This window comes from Lepisosteus platostomus, chromosome 9 (genome assembly GCF_059453375.1).
Source record: "Lepisosteus platostomus isolate fLepPlt1 chromosome 9, fLepPlt1.hap1, whole genome shotgun sequence".
Lineage (NCBI taxonomy): Eukaryota > Metazoa > Chordata > Actinopteri > Semionotiformes > Lepisosteidae > Lepisosteus > Lepisosteus platostomus.
This window is the reverse complement of record NC_142619.1, coordinates 33,746,079-33,763,614: the sequence shown is the minus strand read 5'-3', so window position 1 is coordinate 33,763,614 and position 17,536 is coordinate 33,746,079. Positions and strand designations below refer to the sequence as shown.

Sequence of the window (17,536 nt, the reverse complement as noted above, 5' to 3'; positions counted from 1 at the left end):
CGGTTAGGTAGCTATTTCATCACCTGAATGCTGCTCCCTGCCGCCAAAACTACACACAAGAACCCCCCCCATGAGATGGCTCTGGGTACACGGACAAGGCATGTGCAGCACATAAAAGACAAAGTATAACAGATGAGTAAAAAATATACAGGTCTTTATAAGTCAAGTCAAGTTTGGAAATCAGACACAAAGGAATGATTTTAAGGTTAAAATCTAGACATGTATTAAGAGTTCAGTGAAAACAAAAATCCGTTCCCATTTGGGCAGAATTAAAAAATACTCTTGAAATATGCTATGTTTTCAACACTACTGGCATAATAATGATCTGATTAAATAAAGAAAATGATTGGGATACACAGTTAGCTGTGCAGCTGCATAAATTATATTTTTTTCTCAACACATTTAAGAATAATATCTGAAATATTTAAAAAAGTGTAGTCTGTGCTGTGCATACAATGAATATGCTTAGCATGTGTGAACTTAGAAGAACAAATATACATTATGCTATATTCAATTGTTATTACAGAAACAGTGCACAATCCTGCAGGACAAATTGTATGCTATTTCAGACATACAATATGCCTAACAATATTTTTATCATACTAAATAACCAAAAAAAAAACACATTTATGAAGAGCTGTCTCAAGAATCCTAATGTTACTCACAGTGGAAAGGGTGACACTTTTTGGAGCACTGATAGACTTATAAAGACTCCAGTACATCTACCAACATCATAGCACAGCATGTCACAAATATGGGAATTTATTATTGTCAATCAAGAAGACATGATATAAGCACAAAATCTTATGCTTCATTCCTCAAATGACTATGTTGACGTAAACACTGTATGACTTGAATAGAGAGAATGCAGCAGGTCGGTTAAAAAAAGCAGATGAAACTATTGGCCATAAAATAAGTTCATAAAGTATGTCAGAAAGCAACTTGTTATAATCATATTTATTATGTATAAATACATATTTCAAAAAACGATTACAAGAGACATATTGTAATAACACGATGGCCAAATTCAGATTTGGTTGTCCAATAAAAAATCTAATCGAACTGCCAAGAGATTGGTCCATATTCTTCACAATCAAAAGATCCTTTTCATGACCAATTACTTCCGATACACAAGAGTACTAAGATGCGGACATTTGGATCAAGAATGGAGTATAGCTTCATCAACTTTAAATGATGTACAGTAAATGATAACCAAGCAGAGAAAGAAAACACTGTAAAACATCACAAAAACACTATAAATTGTTATCTTCTATTAAGTTTAACTAATAGACTGTAAAATGACATGGAATATTGGATTTTGAACAAAGAACTTTCATTTGTACCTTGTACATTAACTGTATAGGTGGAAATATGTCTCTGTAATTTAATGTTCCATTATGCACAGCATAAGTACTAGTTAACAATAATCAAACTGGCTAACAAAAAGCATGATAGTCTTATAATGCCAATACTAATATATGATCTAGAAATAAAAAGTAATTTGCTTCTGTAACTATTTTTTGCAAGTTACAACATGATTCCACGAATACTTTTTTGGACACTACATTTCTGTCTGAGGACATCCCAAAGCATGAACATAACTGTTTGAATAACAAGTTGTCTTGGAAACTAGTACTTTATATTCTTCTGAAAGTTTTCCCCTCTGGGAAAACAAACTGTATCTTGTATAGACTCTGTAAGTGAGACAATGTCTAATTACTTTCACTTGAGATCACTTGTAATACATTTGAGAGAGAAGAGATTTCATCACTGTTACCTAAGATGGTATCCCTAGCATTATTCTGGCTATTCTCAATATGGTCAGCATTTATAGCAAAATTGCATATTTATTGTGAGTAGAAGTCTTTTCTCATTTTTTCTTTATCAGAGGATGAACTAAGCAATGAATACTAGATTCTCAACAACATGCTTATCTAGAGGAGGTCAGATTTTTGAATAAAGAAGCTGTGGGTTACAGTATGTACAGTAGACCAAAGAAAGTCATATCTGACTTAATTAACTCAAAAGCTCTATACAGAGAAACAATGAAAGCTCCTCAACAGACCGGTATTCAAGACTGCAAATCACTGAATTTTGGATCTTACTTTTTGTGGTATTGTGGGATTAAATATATTCAATACATAAAGGGGCAGTCTAGATCACATTCAAAGGCAATGTAAATTGATTTATTACTTGGAAATGTGGAAACTATTTAGCAACCATAAGTTAATACTCTTGTTTATAAATGCTAAAAGATATTGGAAGGACAATTGTTAATGTCAATTTATTCATCCGATTAATTAAATAATAGGTGTGTACTCAGTATATTATTTACAATACATTTTTCAGTTTTAAATGTAGTATGTTTAGTTTCAGTTTTCCTACTGTCATTTCTTTTTGGTCTGAATGTGCATTCTGCAGCCACTTGAGACTAACTAATTGTATAATGAGTTAATCTGTGTGACCCCTGTATGTACTTAATGCTTGCCATGGCTGTTTTCCCCTCATCTACATACACCTTATGATAGCTGCTGATCCTCTTTTATGCCTGTAAATAATGTATTAAAATTTATCAATGTTTTGGCTAATTTAGGTGCTTTTCTCTCTATTTAGTGTCAAAGAGTGCCCATATCCAGAAATTCACTTGAGAGTCGTTCCTCTTTTGGGATATTTACACCTTTGAAAGTTTTTTTTGCAGAAACTTTTGTTTGCTCTTACAACATATCAATAAGAAAAAAACTTTAATCTAAATGATATCATTCATGGATGTTGCCATAAAACTCCATGAAACTAGTTTTTCATTACTCAACTTTTAATGTTCTGAAATATTATAAATATTATGAAATTCTAAAATATTCTGGGGTGTTATGCTTTAGAACATTAAAGCATTTCTACATGTACAATACAAATGAGGTGACAATGGAATAAAGTAAATTAAAAACATGGCAATCCACCTTCTAGCACAGTCAAAGGAACTGTGCAATGTTTGCAGAGAACATATTCCCATTATCTCAGCTTCACTGACCAAACAGGAAGAAGCCAGAGCTCATAAGTACCAGGGACATCTCACAAATCTCTACTGTGGCAACAGAGGTTCTGTGAAGAATAGTGATTGGTATCTGTGTTGTACTAGCAGTCATTATTGATTCTCAGAAAGCCACTTCTTCATGGCAAGTGTTGTGCCAACCCAGAACCTGTCCCAGACAAATAAGGCACGTGGTGGGATTACCCCCTGGACATAATGCTAATTCAATGCAGAGTGAATGAGCACACACACAGAGACAATTTAGAGACACCAATTAACCTAGCCAGCATGTCATTAGAAAGTAGGAGGAAACCAAGCACCAAGCAAAAACCCATGGAATTTGTAGAGATGAGACAAGGTCAGCTTTTGTTTAGAATATTATCTATATCGCAAAACCAAATAAGTAACTTTGTCTCCAGAACTGTGGTAAATAAATGTGTGTTATCTTGACAGTTAAAGATTTTACAGATGCTATGTTCTACAGGGTGTTTCCAGAATGAAACCGCCAAACACTTGAAAGTATTACTTGATGAAAATAAATAAGGTTCTGGCATATTCACCATTTTCACTTAGGACTCCTGCTGCTACCAATCACTCCTGCCAATCTTAACTGGATAGCCAGAAAATTATTCACCGATGAAGCACAGAATTACCACAAAAAGACAGTTATCTTAATGAATAGTACAGAAACCAACTAGCAGTAGATGACATTCACCAAGTGGTGAAATTGATGAAGTCTAAAAAATTTAATTTGACAAATGTTAGGGTATGATTCAAAAAACACACAGTAGGTGATTATTCTATCTGTAGATATAATACAGTAGGTATTATTAAATAAAAATACAGTAGGTTTAGGGCAGTGTAACTCTCGGGTTTAACACATGAATTTACACTCCACAGTAAGATCAGAACCGGAAGTGCTACTACTGGCTTCTCCAACAGTAGACAAAACCCAAGATGAATGTCGCAAGTCCTGTATGTATACTGTACCATCCTCAGAACAACATGTGAATCCAGCAGTAGTGGGATAGGCATTTAAGCTGTTCATTGACATGGAAGAACTGTAGACTGCATAAAACAAAAACCTCCCCTTCTTGTGCCATCTTAACACTGAGAGAACAGAATGAACGTAAACATGTTGTTCTGGTTGATCTGATCTGGTTAAGTAAAGCTTAGAATTGAACTAGAAAACACTGATTTGTGTATACATCTTCTTATGACACATCATAGATTACCCAGATTGCTCTAGAATTGTATTCTTTCAGTATTCTTTCACCTTAAGTAAAATACAAGGTACATTGGTTGATCACAGACATCATGCATTTAAAAGAAAACTGCAGTATCTGACAAAGAACTCATGATTTGTTAAAGATGAGACAACAGTAGGCTTCCATATTCCACATGCAAGACCACTTTTTCAAGAATTATGAATCCTGAACTAAAATCCTAAAAAAAGTTGTCACAAGAGAGTGGTTTGTGAATTTAAACAATATGTAGCACATATCAGTGCTATTCTATTCAAATCAACCAAAAATGGCTATAAATCACAATTACAAAGGAAATTTCATATTACTTCACTATACTGGCCACATTCTAAATAAATGAAAGACACTTTAAGTGTGAATTAGAGGACTACCGATAAAAACATTGGCTAAAGAAAGTTTCTATTAATGAAGCCAAGGTTTATAAATGTATACAAAATAGTAGAATCTTTGGAGTTTTCTTAGTTTTAGCATTACCTAGTTTAAACTTTTTATAAATTATGCGGGGTTTTTGACTATTTAGAATATTAGAAAAGGTTCTTGGGCGTTAAACACAAGTTTCTACAAATAAAATACATAATTGTAAAGTTAATAAGATGAAAAAGCAAACTTTAATGACTTCTTTTCCACATTTTGTTTAACTTTCATAAAAGTGGGGCACAATTGTAAACAGATCAAAATTCCGGATATTACTGTAAGTATGAGTTAATCTTTAAAATCTTGAATAAAACTCAATTATATTAATACTACTCAGACATCTACATAAATCTCAAATGATATGCAAGGACTTTGTTATAAATTATCAAAATGTCTTAGAAAAAAAGAGTATCATAACATTTTATTGGAGAATTTAAAATCCAGCATATTTATAATTGAATATAGGATTAAAAAGCAGGAATGATGGGGAACAGAGAGTTAATTTGTTAATTTTCTGGTCTATAACACAATGATCCTAATCTTCAAACAGTACATGCATTTAAAAGTGCCTGCTATATACCCCAAGTTAAAACAGTAAATAAGAAAGAAAATCTAAGTTTTGGTGTCTTCAAGTACTTTGCTGCTTAAGACCAATAATAAACACAATTATACCACCAAGACATGGACTTAAAAAATCCTTCAACTACAAGCTACAAGTGCATTCCAAATGCATCAGATGATGGCAGCTTTCTGTCTGCCAGAGGCTTTTTGTGTCCATCTAAAGAAATGCTGCCAACAAGTTGGCTGAGACAGAATTCGTGCTTGGCATTTAGGTCACAGTTTTGATTTAATATAGTTTTTAGAAAGTTCTCTGGATAGTTAACAAAGGATCACTTATTTTTTAAATATTTCTTAAAGAATTTTGACTGAAACTTCTAACACTACAATATAAAAGTATAATGTTATACATACTGTTGTAATATCACATTTCTCTGTTTAATTTGCATTGCTTAATCTAATCAAACCCCTTATTCTCTTCTTATTTCTTCCTATTGCAAAACAGAATATTTTACATCTTATTAACCAATAATAACATTACACTTTCAGCACCATTCCAGTTAATAAATTTGGAATGCAACAACTAATGAGTTTCAAATGAGAGGAAATGAGAACACAATGGGTGTTCTTTAATGACACTGTTCTTGGCAGATGCCCATTATTTCACAGGACGTATGGGAGCCAACCTTATTAAAAGCACCACTGGGTAGCTTTGAAAACTTTTTTTTTTATCCTGCTTCTAACAGTATAAAACAAAGGCAATAGATGCTGATACATTCAACTTTCAACTTTTCTTTTAAAGAAGAAGTAAAATATTTTTACATTATCACGTGTAAACAGTCATTTTTTGGTGCAGTTGTGTTCATGCTTCATTCAGCAAATCTGTTAGTTATGAAGCAATAATGCACGTTTGAAAGCATTAACCATAAGCTAATCAAATATCAATTGTTGTTATCATAAACTGACATCTCGATAAATAATCCTAAAACGGTTTGTGAAGAAAATCTGAATCCATTCAGCTCATCTAGCTTGCTTGGTTACTAGAAGCTTATTGATCCGATGATTTCAGCCAGCCCTTTATTAAAAAACAGCGATGGTATCGGCTTCAACAACTTTGTTGGTTAGCCAACTTGAGACACCCACAACCCTTTGTTGTGAACACAAACCTTGTGAAAATACATGAGTTTCAACACCCATTGTGATCCGATCCACTTTACACTGTGTAGCCCCATTTGGATTTGTGTAGCCTTAACATTGAGGCTAATTTCACACTCCATGGTCAGAAATAGCCCTGTATTTGTTTACCTAAACCAACATCCAGTAGTCCAAAATAAGTGCCAATCAGAGTCTGTGAAACACCTGGTTCATGGTTTCAACGTGTGGCTTCCTCTCTACATTTCTGCCTAGTGCCACAGCAACATTAAAACACCAAAGTGCGCATGCGTTCTGATACTCCGATATTAGCAGCATTATCTATACCATTAAAATATACACTTTTTAATAATGATTAGCACAAACATTCAAGAATATGTTTCTTGCCATTATTTGAATCACAAAACTCTGATTACTACACACTTCTTCACTATGCGTCGTTCAGTGCTACTTATTTATCGCAAATCTGAGCTTGAACATCTATACATTTGTACAAATATATAGAATATATAAATACAAAAAAAGGCACACTTTTGAATTACAAGTACTTGAAATCGCAAAACCTTGCATGAAACTGCATGTAATGAATTTTAAGTACAGAAAGTTTATAGTATTCCTGAAGCTATTAATCCAAAATACCTTTACCAAAGACTAGTAAGACCTAGCCCGAAATACAATGACTTAACCCCGAAAGAATCTTCCAGAATAACCCCCCTAACCAAAGCACAAGGCTAGGCGGAGCTTGAGCTGGTAGCCCAACCTGAAAACTACAGGCATATATTGCAATTTTGCAATAATGACAAACGTTCCTGCAATATTGACAAATAATATTGATAAATACAACAATCAAAGGCAGAGAAAGGGCCCAATAAAACTTGTCCTACCCGTCTGCATTTAAAATTATTTAGTTTTAAAATGTGCACAAAGCTGACAGTTAAAACATAAGCTAAACGTTACGTGGATTCAATGCTTTAACAATTCACGCTAACGCTAAGCTGTTTATAAACAGGACAAAACTATATACACAGCAATTTATCTACTGGAGCTCTTCAGATACTGCCCCTTCAACATGTTTTTTCCCCCGTTGGATTAAAGATCCTTCCAATTCATAGTCCTCACTATATCCAAATATATCATAAGAAAATTATCAACTTTAGATAATTGGACAATAAATGCTTGTCATTAATTAAAACTATACCTTCAATTGTACTGCTGCGTTATGTCAAAAAATAACTTTCCTGCAGTCATTAAAATCTTTCAAACACAAAAAACATTTACTTGCTACAAGTTATCTCAGTTTCAGGGAAAATGCATAATTGAACAGACCTTTAAATACATCTGCATTTTCCACTGTCAAATTCAATTAACACATAACAACGCGCAGTTCAAGACCATTTAAAACCCTCTCACGTTCTTTTTTCTTAATTTAACTATTTTTACACTAGCTCAAGCTATGTTACTAAGCCGCACAGTAAGCAAGTCTGTTCAAAACAAACGCCAACCACATGCACACTTAACATTACTGTAGCCACCGGTGGTATGTTTAAACGCCTTTTCAACAAGTTTTAAGACACCCACATTTTCTCGATTATATCAAAAATACTTTTTTTAAACCATTTTCATAAAAACCGCCAGAGCACTGACCACTGTTCCCCATTCTATCTACTAAGCTTGTCATTTTGTCAAGTTTTTTTTGACCATGTATCAAATGTAAACGTTCCCCTTTGATTACAGGGGTAAATACTAGCCCACGTTCCTACAATTATTAAGCACATTGATTAACTCCAGTAAAGAAGATAATGTGTAAACGCACCTTATTGCTTTACAGTTCTGTTGATTCACAGCTGAAGCAAGGGCGAATAAGATTTGTGAATAGCTGAACAAGACCCTTCCCATTTAACAGCATGGAGATACAGTGGAAATTTCCACCATGTGACGACTACCCTCCTAAGAGCATCGAGTTTCATCCCTCAGATGGGCAACCAATCGGAATTGGAGAAATAACTTAGGAACCCCAAAGCTGCAACTGCATTCTTCATTCACGGATGTACCACAAAAATCTGTCTGAAATAGTGTATACAGTTTCTAAATACGGTTCCCTGGGAAAGAGAAGTCTGAGGTGAACTCAAAATTAAGTTGTACCTGTGTTCAGATATGATGATATTACGAATTTTACAATTAGTGTCATAATTTATTATTTAATTTTTACCTTGCTGTTTTGTTTACCTGACAGCTCTGGTTCTCCGTGCGTGACCAACTCTAGTACATTTCGTGTTATGTACTGTATAAACGAAGTAGACAGTTTCACGACACACACGGACTGATTTCTAAACAGAAACGCAAAATAAACAATTTGAGCATATTTCTAATGCTTAAAGATGAAACGGGACACAGCGTTCACACATAATCGCACAATTATTTAACACAAATTTTAATAGATCCCTTTTTTTAATTTTAGCGTACAGTTTGGAGTTAACTAGCTCCATTCGCTTGATTTCTGCAGAAAACTGAAAATGAGAATGGTCATACTGTAGCAGAATAATATTTCGTTTTGTTAAAAACATAAAATACCTCTGAACCGTTTCCTTTAACAAACCAAATAAAATAGAGCAGATTTGAATATTTTTGAAAGTGTTATTATAACATTTAAAGAATCATACTTCTACAAAAATAACCCACAGTCAGGACACCAAATTGCAAAAAACAATAACAAATGAAAACGAATTTTTCAATGTGAAATTACTACATTTAAAAATATACTAAATTATTTTATCAGTACATACCTTTGAAAAACTGAAATTTGAAACTGTGGAGTTTGAAAGGTTCTGCTTACTTGAAGTTTTAAAACTTCCAAGTTCCCAAAGATTCCCCAGATCTCAAGTATTATTTTGGTTTTGAAATATCTGCTTTAAAATGGTGTAATGGAGTAGTAATTTTATTCAAAAACCTAAGAAAAGTATTAAAATAGAGTTTTTGTATAAAAGAACATGGGTAAATGACAAACCTAGGTAGAAAATACCAGATAAGCATGATAAAATTATAGACTTAAATGAGGAAAAATGCACAAAAATTCCTAAAACAAAATTTCTCTTCCTCTGTCTGAACCACTTTCCCATCCTTTTCTTATGTGCATTTATCCTAGGTAGTTTGATGTTAGATTGAAAATCAGACAATGGCATGCCTGTCATTTTCAGGATGATCGAGAGCTTAATCAACGGGATTGTTAGGTCAGTGCAGCTTGCTTATCTCTTTGCACCTAACTGATCCAGTATGTAAGATGTTTCAGTGTGTTTCCCGAAATATCTTACTAACAAAGAGTTTAAACCATCCATTCGTGAATCCATCCATTTTCTAACCACTTCACCCAATTCAGGATCGCAGAGGAACTGGAGATTAACCCAGTGGCCGGGTAGGCAGGGTACTTCCTGGACGGGTCACCATTCCACTGCAGGAAACACACAGACACAGGACCAATTTTCCCAGAAGCCAAGTAACGTGCCAATACAGTATGTTTTTCAGCTGTTGGAGAAAACCAGAGCACCCAGAGGAAACCCACACAAGCACAAGGAGAACATACAAACTCCACACAGATGTAATGCAGCAATGGCAAAGCAGCAATGCTAACCACTGCACTGCACCACTGTGCCGCCTAAGTTTACACTGTTTTTGATACACTCATATTTTTGATACACACATTTAAATACACTCCTATTACTAAACAGACTATTCATTTTATTTAAAGATGGTTCTGCATGCAGCAGCAGTACCGAGTGCACTCTCAAAAAAATTTCAGAAGGTAAGTCTCTGATTTCTACCTTCAAAATGTTCTGACTTAATAGCAAATATCTTTTAATGAATAATTTTCTAGTCAACTGTCTTTTGATGTTGTAAACTCAGAAGAGAAATGCATTCATCCTTTTAGATCTGTCATCAATCTGACTGTTTATTTTTCACGTTGTGAAAAGCTTTGGAACATTGGAAAAGGTTCAGTTTACATGTCGGTGGAAGATAAGAAAGAGTTTCTAAAGAAAGTACTCTGGACATAAGCAGAACCTTTAGACATCCACAATTCCTTACTAGCACAATGGCATAGCTCGGGTACAAGCTAGAAATCACCAGGTATTTGGATAGAGCCTTTGAGAGGACATACTACTCAAGTGACCCTGTTATATACTGTATAAAATCATTTTTATTTTGTCCTGTCAAGTCAAATCAATTAATTTTATTGAAACATTACAGATCAGATGTTACCGATTAAAGATTACAGATGTTTTTACAAAGGTTATTGCTATGATAATTGCAGCAAAACAGTTTTCAGTAAGACAGCAATCAATTTTATATGTACATTTGTGCAAGGATACTCACACCTCAAGCCTTAATTGACCTTTAAGAACGAGACCAAATTGCAAGGTACTGTAACTATAAGATAGTGTTTACTTAAATTCAATAGCTTTTGTTATCATTTCAAAATACAATTCCTCAGGACTCTTGAGGAGTGCTGTGAAACGTTTTCTGTGTAGTGTTTTTTTTTCTCCATACATTAGAGGAGCAATCTTATATATACATCTAGAGGAGCAATGATCAGTGTAAGCAACTGTATGTATAATACAATAATTACTTAAAAACAAAAGCTTTTTAAAAAAGGAACTGTATCAAACCATTACCACAATTGTATATTAAATTAATAAAAACATGTGCATAAAAACATTAGACTGTTGTCTAAAATTAAGTTAAAAAATAAAACATAAAACAGACCAGCGATCATTGCAAGAAGGAGGAAGCATGAGAGAGCTTTTACTTTTATTGCAGATACAATACAGACCTTTCTTTCATTTTGTTTCTTCTCTACCTAACTCAACTCAACTTTCTTCTTACATAGACTAACCTGGATGTGACCACCACTAAACTGGTAACAAAAAGGTTTTAAATCATTCTTCGCTGACTGATGAATTACCCTCTTTTAAAAAACGGAAGGAGAACTCCAATTAAAAGTGTTCAGAGATTAAGAAAGATGAAAATAAAGCAATATATTATTTCATTTCAAACAGTCCTATATATTGTACATCCACACAGTTTAAAGACAAACACTATCTCTTCTTCCTGTCCAGTAGCCTATGTGCAAAACCTCATCATGAAAACACAAAACTGGTGGCAATAAACTAAACTATTTTAGTCTCTTACCCAGGTATGTCATTTCTTGTCCTTGGAGATGGCAAAGTGTTTAACTTCCCTGTATAATTATCTTGTGGTACATTAGATAGCAAGCATGAAATAAAGCTCAAGGCCCAACTCTGATGCAACCAGTTACATACATGTTTAGCAGCCCTCACCTCAGAATACTGCTTGGTAATGGGAACTGCTTTTTTATTTTTATCTCCACCGCTTCAGCCTGGAGACTTGTTTTCTGCAAGGTCAAGATGTAGTGTATTCTTTGAGACCCCTGTCACTCCACCCAACATCACTACATCATACTTTCCCATTTGTGCTGTCCTCCAGGTCCCACAACTGACATAGGTTACCAGAACAGGATTTTGGGACAACACAAGCCCATGTTGTCACTTCAACCACTTTCCTTAAAGGAGTCAGCTAATGACCAGCTATGCCTTTGGCGTGTCTGTGTCTCCAGGTGCTTGTTGCAAAGCCTGTAAGGCCCAAGGTCCAATAATAGAGACTCCCAAGCTACATTTCCACTGCTGCAAGCATACCTGTATTTTGTTCTTGTATTTAATGTGCTCTTAATAAATGTTGTACAGTATGTATGAGAGTCAGCATATTGTTTCATCCAGGTATCAAATAAAGGGGAAGTTAATTACAAAAAAGGTTCTTAATTAGTATGTATTGTATACTAAATGAACCATAAAGGAAGAGTTTGACAAAAGAAAAGGAATTTGGACCAAACAAAACAGATTTTTTTTCTTATACTGTACCTGGGGTTCAAGCTGTAGAGTTAATCTTTATTATGTTCTATATTAGCAAGTGAAATTGATAATCAGATTTCCAGTTAAAACCATGCATGGCTACATAACATTTTTTCACAGATTAATTTTCTTTTATCGGTGAACCTTTACAGTATCTGTGCACTACAATGGCTTGCCCAGTTGAAATTTAGACACAATTCTTAATGTTAGTTTATTATTTATTTTTATACCATAATCTTGCAAAATACGTTCTGCATGTAATGTCTGCCTCCATAAATTCTATAATTGATTTAATTTTAAGGTTAGATGTTTACTTCATGTCTAGAAAAGAGAAAGATAGTGAAGTAATCTTTCTTTTTTTAGATGATTTTATCAGAACATTCATGAAGTGTTTGACAAGGAATCTAGATCCCAAATAGAGCCATAGTGGCATTAGTCATAAAGCTGCACACATTATGAGGGGATTTGTACTGATCCCTTCATAAAACTTTTCATCTGTTTGACTTGAATTACTTTAGATAGAAATACCTATTTCTGGATATATTGCTATAACTAGTACAACATATTTCTACAACTAAAATATATTTCACATAGGGAAACATGAAAATGATGATTCTCAATTATTCTTGACAGAGTAGTGTTTAATTTAAGATTTGCCATTTTCAAGGGAAAGTTAAATAAAAGAAAACAAAGAAATGGAAGTAAGCTGGTTTGCTGATGTCAATTAGTTCAAATATGTGATCAACAATTCTGACTGCCTTTAATCCAAAGGAACATAGTTGACAATTTGTAATTCAAAATTGTGTTTTTTAACTTTAATTAAAAGAAAGGGTGCACGAAAAAAAATGTTTCATTCCTCTAATTGTAATCTTCAAAAAAATCTAAATTACATATCTAATTGTTTACCAAATTAAATAAGATATTGAAGATATAATGTCTTCCACCAATCCAGAAGAACATACAGTACCATTTACTTTATTTGTTCATATACCATAAAAGTCAAATTATATATCATTGACTAATTGTGGCTTTACGTTGGTTAAAAAATACAATTATAACAAGAAGAAAATTGTAGTTAAGTGATGGATTAGTTATCAATAAATTTTTGACTTGATTTGCTCATTAGAAAAACTATGGCACTAACATTTTCAGGGATGGTGGTGTGGATTAAATTTGCATGAATACAAACTCTAAAACCTAAAACTGACAAAGATTAAACCAAATAATTTAAAACTTCATGTGTTAAATTTTACTTCATGATAAAAGGTTTTAAATGCAGTCATATGATTCCTACTCATAAAAGTTTTGCTTTTTGTCCATTCAATAATTATTTTAAGTTTCTAAGAACATTTCAAGAAAAGTGCAATAATAAAAGTTTTGCTAGCATTTTTTCCTGAGTATTGGAGAAGTCTAAGTAAATTGATACAGTTTTTTTTAATAACATCTTTATTTTTATAATATCCGAAACACTGATGGGGGACATAGGAGCTGGTGACCTACTTAGCTTATATAAATATAGTGTCAGTAGAAGCCAGAAGAGACAGAACAGTAAGTCATGGTCATTGTAAGGGTCAGTAGGCACAGTTCATTGCTGACGCACTCCACATGTGTTACATAAATGGGTTTGTCTGAATGTACTTATCTTAGCATAACATCCTCAGAATGTAGCTGATAGCACAGAAGGTGGCTTGGACATTTTGCTGATTATTTGTTTGTTACATGGATACCATAAGAACATATAAAGTTCAGAATTTAGAGGAGGCCGGGTGGCTCGCTGCAAACTTGAAATTATTAGTATAGCGCCTGTGGACCAAGGATGAACCATGCATTTCATATAAAAATGGGTAATGAACTTAAAATGTTTATACAATTTACATTATTTTTCCCGTTTACCTTACTTGAAAAGGTATTATAATGTTACGTGATTAATTGTTTAATTATTTATGTCCCCTCATTTGTGTTTTTAATAGACTTGAAAGTCTGAAAATTCAATAGTAGATTATCAGCAGTATTCTCAGAATGTAAGATAGTCTTGTATTGACCTTGACTAATGGGCAGAAAGTTGCATTACAAAATCCTGGGGCTGATAAACTTTCAACACTGACTGTAGGTAGTATTTTAGTTTATGTAATAACAGTGTGTATCCATTTGATCAATTGTGCTATTGTGCTCAGTTAAGTGTTGGTCTTGATTTCTTCTTACAGTAGAGACCCTTTTCAACTTCCTGTCCCCAATCCAAAACGTCCCCAATCAGAGCATTCCCTTTTAGAGCAGATCAAATATCTTGATGGAATCAATGCCTTTCCCTTGACCCCAGCAGCTCCCTGTCATACTAAGAAGGTGTTTAGTTTCACTGGAATGAAAGTGACCCTCAGTCTTGTTCTACAGTCAGCATGGTGTATTCTGAAATGTTGAATATGCAAAAATGGAAGTCAAGAACAGACGATAAAACATCTAAATTAGATTTTCACCAGGGAATTTAAAAGTTTACTTTTAAAAAGGTAATGCAAATGAGTCTCAACTAAAATATAATGTAGAAACAAATGTGTAATTTACAATATCTAATAAGAAAATTAAAAATATTTTCAGTCCTGAATGGGTCTCAAAATTCATTTATGCACGTGACTGCCAGCTCCTCACTTCCATGTTGACTACGAACCCCAAATCATGTTGATTTCATTACTTATTCTTGGGATTTTGAATACTTGAATCAAACCCTACCCCCACATCAGTCTCTGCTGTTTAGTTTTAAAGCTACTCAATTATTCTGAGCAGCCTGAGTTTGAAACATGTTTAAATTATTCTTGTCACTTGTATTTGAACTTTTTACAAGGCAGCAATACTGTATATAAACATGGCGATCAAAATTAAAGTGCTCTAAATGAGCTATTACGAATGAATTTATAATATAGATGTTAATAATGGAATTTAACTGAATTTGAAATAAATTAGTATTATAACTGAAATAATACCTTTATCACTTTGTACCTTGTGTATGTTCTTCTTATATTATACCACATAGTTACTATTTTATTGAATTAGACTGGCAATACACCAGTTTTCTCCCATGGGGAAATTGTGTTCTGCCTTTCAGAGAATACTGCAGTGTAAACGGTGTCAGCATTGTACATCCATTTAAAAAATTAAAGTACTGTATGAATTATTATATTTTGTCCACAAAAATACAATGTTCCCTTGGGGAATTTCAACATTGAACATTGGATGTTCAGTGCATTTATAAAATAAAAACAACTTTAAAATTTAAGACTGAGAATGGGGAACTGGTTCATGCTGAATAAGACACATATTTGACCATCAAGAAACATAAGTACATTTCTTCTTACTTCTGATATTTTTTCAATATCTTTTCTAAAAACATAATACGTTTCCCAAATGCTTATAAAAACAATCATAATTTTATTTGAAAGCTGTTCATTAGAATGATAGACAATGGAAGAAAATGTAGAAATAAAAAAATGCATTTGATATTTTCATTTGAAAATATGTCACACAGATAATCTGACCTTAAGCTATGGCCAATGTTTGTATCAATCAACAATTGCACATATACATAGTTTCATTTATCCTATTGCGGATGAATAATATAGCTACATGACTTTTGAACAAAGTCTTTCTTCAAATCATTGTAGGAGACTAGAAAAACATTCCAAGATGGTGTAGACACAATTCATGAGAAGGGATTAATTTGGATTTTTTTTCATATTGTAAATCAAGTTTGAGGTTATACTCAATATGGAACGTAAAGAGTTCATTGTGTGTGTCAAACACTGTTAATGTGATTTCAATTATGACAAACTCAATAAACACAAAAGAAATTCATTATAATATACAATCACTATATCGTGTTTGCTCTGCCATATACTTTAGCTTTAAATACCAGTAAAATATTAAGCATACATAATACTGTATGTATAGTATATACACTATAAATGTACATTTACAGTCTATGTAAATCTAAAGTTTATACTACAACCACTTTGGTTCATGAGACCAGAGCCGCTCCTGGTTTCATAGAGCATGTGACTTCCCCAGGATAAGACAATAGACAATGCAAGAAATACCCCCCAGGTCCCCACATATATAGCAGGGTGGACTGGGGTAACTGACATAGAGTACAAGGCACCTCACTCCAGGTCTGAAGTGGGAACAGTTTTAACAGCCAGTTATGAGCCACCTCATATGCATTGTATATAAAATCGTCATTTAGAAAGTCTTAATGAATAGGACCTAGTAATAGGATATTACATATATGAAAATCTAAAGAAAACGAAGAGAAATTACAAAACTCTGTGTATCCAATTATTTATAGATATATGTATCCAAGACAGAATAAAATAAATGTGTATATTTAATCTTTCTTTACAAGACAGAAATTTACAAGATCCTGTATTGGAATTAAAATGCTTTTTTTCAGATTCAGTACAATATAGCTGTGCATTTTTGCTTTTTTTTTTAAAAAAGGATGAGTTGTAGTCAGTAGTGACATCTGCTGCTCAATATGAAAACATATGTCGTAGGTTCAACTCCTATGGGGAATACAGACAGTAAAATCTTTTTTGATTGAGAAATATAATGATAAAAATCTCTTTTGGGAAACTTTAATTAAACAACACAGTCAGATCTCTTACTGTTTATTTTATATTGTCAGATGCTGAATGATGATTAAAAATAATCATGTTTATGTTTTAACTGCATGCCATTCAAATTAATAGGATCATCTAAGATAAAAAGATGACATAGCAGCATTAGAAGACAAGATCAAAATTGACTGACTCAAAATTTGAAGAAGATGACTATGTTCCTATATTGAATTTTTTTATTTGTGTGGTATCCACCAGTCAAGAGAAAACTTTTGTGGGATTTTGTTGCTGTATTTGGTATAGGAAGAAAGGTTCACTCCTGTCTAACAGCAGCATAAAGAACAGTTTTGTCAAGGATATGGATGTTTAATTTATAATATTTTACCTTATTTTACCTTTCTTTTACTGAAAATATATCTCAATTAAATTGTGTCAATCACTGAGAAACTCTGGTGGCTGAATTTTTGTTCTGTAGGGAGGGTGGGTACAGATACTCACCCTCATTGCAAAATATGTAGGAAAAATATGCTATGTGTTTTGTATTTTGTCCATTGTTGTTTTAAAGAGAGATATTTTTGTTTTGTTTTTTGGTCATGTGCTCTG

At 33.2% G+C, this 17,536-nt stretch overlaps 1 protein-coding gene across 1 annotated transcript in view; it reads right to left on the bottom strand.

Annotated features, from left to right (window-relative positions):
* LOC148654880 (sodium-coupled neutral amino acid transporter 4-like) overlaps nucleotides 1-8,367 on the bottom strand; it is a 44,186-nt gene extending 35,819 nt beyond the window's left edge. Inside the window, exon 1 of the mRNA XM_088644779.1 lies at nucleotides 8,228-8,367. The gene's annotated coding sequence lies outside the window, so the exon portion shown is untranslated. The remainder of the gene's footprint in view (nucleotides 1-8,227) is intronic.
* Nucleotides 8,368-17,536: the final 9,169 nt, after the last annotated feature.